Source organism: Emydura macquarii, unplaced genomic scaffold (genome assembly GCF_026122565.2).
Source record: "Emydura macquarii macquarii isolate MOO-44397 ecotype Brisbane River unplaced genomic scaffold, CSIRO-AGI_Emac_v2 contig_67, whole genome shotgun sequence".
Lineage (NCBI taxonomy): Eukaryota > Metazoa > Chordata > Testudines > Chelidae > Emydura > Emydura macquarii.
This window is the reverse complement of record NW_027130204.1, coordinates 1,807,890-1,813,889: the sequence shown is the minus strand read 5'-3', so window position 1 is coordinate 1,813,889 and position 6,000 is coordinate 1,807,890.

Sequence of the window (6,000 nt, the reverse complement as noted above, 5' to 3'; positions counted from 1 at the left end):
TGCTGTCCTAGTTCCCTGGTTCCTACCCCCCTTCTGGCTCGGTCCTGTTCAAAGCACAGCCCCGAGGAAGGCATCTCCTCTTGGGCCCCCAGTGCTTGAAACGATGCCTCTGGGAACAACCGCAAGGCCTTGTCTGCGCTGGGAAGGGACCCCGATCCCAGCCATCTGTGGCCCACACCCCCAGCGTAGACAAAGCCAGCTGGGATCTGCCCACCTAAATCCAGAGCCACACCCCTTCGGCCTGCCACGGGGGTGACTCTGGATTTACACTGCCAACACCAACAGATGGAAACACTGCAGTTTTAGTCTGCGTCCCACGGGCAAGCACAGGTTGGTATCGGGGAGCCTTGGCGCCCAAAACTTTCCAGGCTCTTGCACCAGGCAACTAGCTCAGAGAGAGCGTCAATCAAAGATGGGCCTGGGGAATAGCCCTGTAAACTTCAGGCCAATCAAGATGCCAGTGCTGGGTTTGGACAGCAGTCCCGCAGGCTGCTGGGTGAACCAGAGATCAGAGCACACCCATGGCAACTGGGCCTTAATATTCCCTGTGAATGAAGCTAAACAGTCGGCGGGCATTTAAAAAAAATCACTGCCTTTATTAGGTCCCAAGACGTGACGGGAGAGAGAAGGGTGCAAATCATCACCCCAGTGAGAAACCTTCCAGCCGGCTCGTTTAGTGAGGAGCCCCTGCTCTGCCCTCACCCTTTGATCAGCTTTGCCCTTCGTTACAGTGCACCGCAGTGTAACTAAGTGCCTTAGTGGCGTGGGGGATGAGATTCCAGGGTGCCATTTGACCTGCCTAATCAGCTGCCGTCTGAACGCGTCCACCCAGGGATCCCATGACTTGTGCTCTCATGCTCACGCTGCCTCTCCGCAGCTTCCGCATCAGGGCTCCCCGCCACGCCAGGGCTGCTCCTGCCGCCTCCAGTTCTCACATGCTCCCCTCACCGCGGCTCCCTGATGGAGGGTCTCCAGCCCCTCCGCTCCTTCCCAAATCTCTTCAAAGGAGTGTTTAATCAGCTGAGCACATCCCCCCTCCCCCCTGCATTTGCCAAGCACTCGTACGCCTCACACTAACGGCTTAAACCCTTCCTCCTAGGCTGAGAACAACAGCGGCAACTATTTAATGGTGGTGTAAATAGAAAAGTTGAGCACTTTGATGTTTAATTTATTGCACGGTTACTGTGATGTATACGTAACAATTTGCCTTGACACTGATTGTACATATGCTGTAGGCGAAGGGCGCATTGTAAAGAGTTGGTGGACATGGCGCTGGTCCTAGCCAGGGGATGAGATACACTGTGTCAGCCATGGGACCTCACTGCTCCGTCACTGTGAGTGAAAGCTTTCCCCCTGGGAGGCCGTTTATCACCTGCTCTGCTGCAGTGGCCACTGTTTGAAATTTCCTGTAGCCTGATCAGGAGCCAGCCTAGATAATTACTGGCCAGTAGACCTCTCCTGTAGCCAATGTTTGTAAACCAATAGTCAATGCAATAAATCAGTAGCCAAGTGCTTGCAAAATGCTGGTGTGCTTAAGTAATTGGTTTCTTTTCTTTCACTAATGGCTATGTAGTTAATTGGGTGATGATAGCTCTGGAGAGCAAAGGCCTCTAGCTGGCCCTGGTCGGTGGCTAACACGAGTAGCAGGTGGACCAGCTTCCTGAATCCTGTGCCACCTCCTCTCTCGTCCCCACCCGGAAGAGGGCGTGACGTCGCCATGTCCTACTCAGACTGTGACATCTCCGTGAAGGTTGCCCAGAAGAGGGCCGGGCATGTCACTGGTATTTGAGGTGGACATGCTGGGCTCTCCACTGAGGCCTGACAACTCATTTCACATATGGGGGCCATGGGCCAGCTGTCAGAGAGTAAAGCCAGACACTACCCTACCTGCATCTCTTCTCATTCTGTTTCCAGCGCTCACCCAGTCCCAGGTCCTGTGTGTGCATGCATGGGGGGAGGGAGGGGTTAGCGCCCACGTCTGATGGCATTGCTTGTGGTACAGCTTGTGGACTGACTCCTCCAGCTTATTTCAGCACCCATCCCTATGAATCCCTGAGATGGGAAACCGAGGGGAGCGTGGATGAAGAATCTGTGGGGCTCCCTTGCTAGTTCACATCCATCAGGTTAACTCTTAGAGCTGCCCACTTTCAGGGGCAGGGATTGGAAGTGGGACTGATGGGGGTTACCCCTGGCCTTGAACTGACTGACTCCAGTCAGAGGTCCGGGCCCACCTTTCCTGGGGGCGCGGGGGAGACCCTTCTGTGGGTCCAGCGGCACAAGCTGGGCCGTAGACGACGCCAGGGAAGATCACCTTGCTATACCACGTGATCATGTGATATATCTTGACTTTAGCAAAGCTTTTGATACAGTCTCCCACAGTATTCTTATCAGCAAGTTAAAGAAGTATGGGTTGGATGAATGGTCTATAAAATGGATAGAGAGCTGGCTAGATCATTGGGCTCAACGAATAGTGATCAATGACTCCATGTCTAGCTGGCAGCCAGTCACAAGTGGAGTGCCCCAGGGGTGGGTGCTGGGGCTGGTTTTGTTCAACATCTTCATTAATGATCTGGAGGATGGGATAGATTGCACCCTCAGTAAGTTTGCAGATGACACTAAGCTGGGGGGAGGGATAGGAAACAGAGTGACCTAGACAAATTGGAAGATTGGGCCAAAAGAAATCTGATGAGGTTCAACAAGGACAAGTGCAGAGTCCTGCACTTTGGACGGAAGAATCCCATGCACAGCTACAGACTGGGGACCGACTGGATAGGCAGCAATTCTGCAGAAAAGGACCTGGGGGTAACAGTGGACAAGAAGCTGGATCTGAGTCAGCAGTGTGCCCTTACTGCCAAGAAGGCTAATGGCATAATGAGCTGCATTAGTAGGAGCATTGCCAGCAGATTGAGGGAAGTGATTATTTCCCTGTATTCGGCGTTGGTGAGACCACATTTGGAGTATTGTGTCCAGTTTTGGGCCCCTCACTACAGGAAGGATGTGGACAAGTTGGAGAGAGGCCAGAGGAGGGCAACAAAAATGATTAGGGGGCTGGAGCACAAGACTTATGAGGAGAGGCTGAGGGAACTAGGCTTGTTTAGTCAGCAGAAAAGAAGAATGAGGGGGGATTTTATAGCAGCCTTTAACTACCTGAAAGAGGATGGAGCTAGGCTGTTCTCAATGGTAGTAGATGACAGAACAAGGAGCAACAGTCTCAAGTTGCAGTGGGGGAGGTCTAGGTTGGACATTAGGAAAAAGTTTTTCACTAGGAGGGTGGTGAAGCACTGGAATGGGTTACCTAGGGAGGTGGTGGAATCTCCATCTATAGAGATTTTTAAGCTGCGGCTTGACAAAGTCCTGGCTGGGATGATTTAGCTGAGGTTAGTCCTGCTTTGAGCAGGGGGTGGGACTAGATGATCTCCTGAGATCCCTTCCAACTCGAATCTTCTGTGATTCTATGATCACAGTGCAGTTGACTGGTCGACGTAACCGTTCCCATTGTGCAGCCACATGGTAGCCCCTAAGTAGCCTCTTCCCCGAGGGTAGCCAACATTGCAGACTGCTGGCCGGGGCCAGGTTCCAGGGGAGATGGTGTGAGCACTGGAACTCTCGGGCCACCTGTGGCTCTGACGTGGAAACCTGGGCACAGGGCAGGAGGCACAAAAATGGGTCCTTTGCCTCCAACACAGAGGCAAGGGCCAGCGCCCTTCCTGCTGGTGAGCCGCCAGGCTGCCTCCAGCTACTTACAGGGCCAGCGATTCATGCTGTGGGTTTCCAAGCGATTTCAGAAGAGATCACTTGGCTCCACCTCAAACTCTGCCTCCGTGGCCATAGGGCTCCCTGGCTGGGGGAGGCAACCAAACACTGGGTCTTTCTTCTGTGAATTGCAGCGGGGGGTCATGCTCTGGAGATGCTGAGCGAGCTCTGAGCGGCAGCTTGGCAACTAGATCGATGTCCGTAGCGGTGGGGCAGGCCAAGAGAGAGGAACTGGGTCTGGTATTGGAGGAGATTGTGGCCGGGGTCCTCAGTGTTTCTGTCTCCCACTCAATCCAGCTTGAGCCCTGGCGCCTGCAGCAGTTTGCTTACAGTGATCTCTCCGGGTGGGGCTACGGGGGAAGGAGTGGTGTGACTCCCTGCGTTAGCTCTGGTCTAGCTACCTGAAATAACACTCCTGGCGCAGTCGCCCCAGCCCAGGCAGCGAAACAGCAGGCCTGCCCCGGCTGCTAGGGACATAGCCGGGCAGCTGGCACACACCACTGAAGCGAGCTAGCTCAGGTGGGTCTGCTCCAGCTGCATTCGCATGGCTGATGGTCGCAAACACACACTGGGGGGAGGAGGGGGACACACTGGGAGGAGGAGGGGGACACCAAGCGTCCACTGGATTCATTCAGACCAGGCGGCTGCCTCCTGCGCCTCTGACAATGAAGTGGAGTCGGCGTGGCCAAGGGGCTGGGGGGTTGCTCTGGAGGCTCCAGCTCTGGCGGGGTTGCTCTGGAGCTGGCGGCTCCACGGGGCTGATTCTGCCACCTCGCCCACGCCACGTGCGGGTAGGGGTGCTGGAGAGGCAGTGGGGGGCTGCGGTGCCTTCTGCTTGCCGTTGCCGCATCGGGCCCGCGGCACCCAAGAAATAAAACACCCCTGTGAGTCCAGCAGCAGCCCAGACACAGCATGGCAGGGCTGGGACAACACCACCCGGGACAGCTGCGCTTATGCTCAGCGGCCTGGGGAAGAAACTAGAAGCAGCATCCAAGGTTGTGCTGGCTCCCATGGGCGGCCTCTGTGTCCCTATCAGTCACTCAGGCCTGCAAGCCAGGAGCCCTGCTGGGGCACCACCTTTCCCCTGGCTCTCTGGGGAGCAGCGCCTCTCCAGGCTTGGCCTTTTCTTTCGGGCAAGTGCCTGTGCAGAGGGTCCTCCTCCAGCCTCAGAGACTGATGCTCTCTGCCCCAGGCCACGCCGGGGGGAATTAGCGTGTACGGGGTGCTTAGGAGAGCGTCTCGCCCGGCGCACGTCACGGTGGGGCTGCAGCTGCTGGCTCTAGAGCTCATCCCCCTGAAACAGCCGAGCCCCTTGTGCCGATGGCCGAGCCCAGCTCTGCCGTCCAAGGGCAACGCAAGCCCTTGATTTTGGCTTGTAATAAAGCCCAGGTTGGGATGGTCTGGGGCTATCTCCCTGGGAAACGGCCACGAGCCAACCTCCGCCCGCTTCCAATGGGAAAGGCTCAGCACCTCACACCTGCTGTCGCTCTGACACCGTCCCAGAGATGAGGTGAGGGGTGCAGGGCGAGGTGGCCGAAGGGGGGCTGGGCGAGGTGGAGGGTGCCCGGAGCCCAGCACGGGCATGTTTCAGAAATGGCAACACCACCTTCACTCACTAAGCGCCTTCTTTCCGCGGCGGGACTGCAGGGGGTTCCAGATTAGCCGTAGGCACTGCTCGTCCAGCCCTGAAAGGCAGTTCTCCCCCACCCTGGGACAGCAGCATCGTGCAGCGCTGGCCTGGGGCAGGCAGTGCCACTGCCAGCCAGGGGAGGGAAGCATATAATTTCTCAGGACACCCTGCCCTGGCCAATAGCACCCTGCCGTGATGAGCATGCGGCCACACAGCTTGCGCTTAGGTCTGACTGCGAGACAGCAAGAGCATCTCTGAGCCATGGGAGCCAGGAGCAGCATCCTGCCTCTGTTCTACACGTGGTCACGCCACCAGCAATCTGCTCTCTCCCCATCAGATGACCCCATTCATAGAGCAGAGCACATAGCACCATTTACTCCCCTCCACGCCCCCGCCGCGCTGTCACTCCCGGGGGCTGGCTGGCTCAGGGGACTGGGAATCCCCCCGCCCCAGTTGATATGCAGGGACCCTGCCCTCTTCGCCCCAGCATCACTGCTCTCCATTAGCAGCCCCTGCTCCCACCCTGCTCTCCTCAGCAGGTGATCTCCTGAAGGCGAAAGCCGAGCTCTCTCTGCCCCTGCCAGCAGCAGTGAGCCGCTGAGCCTGGGCCAACAAGC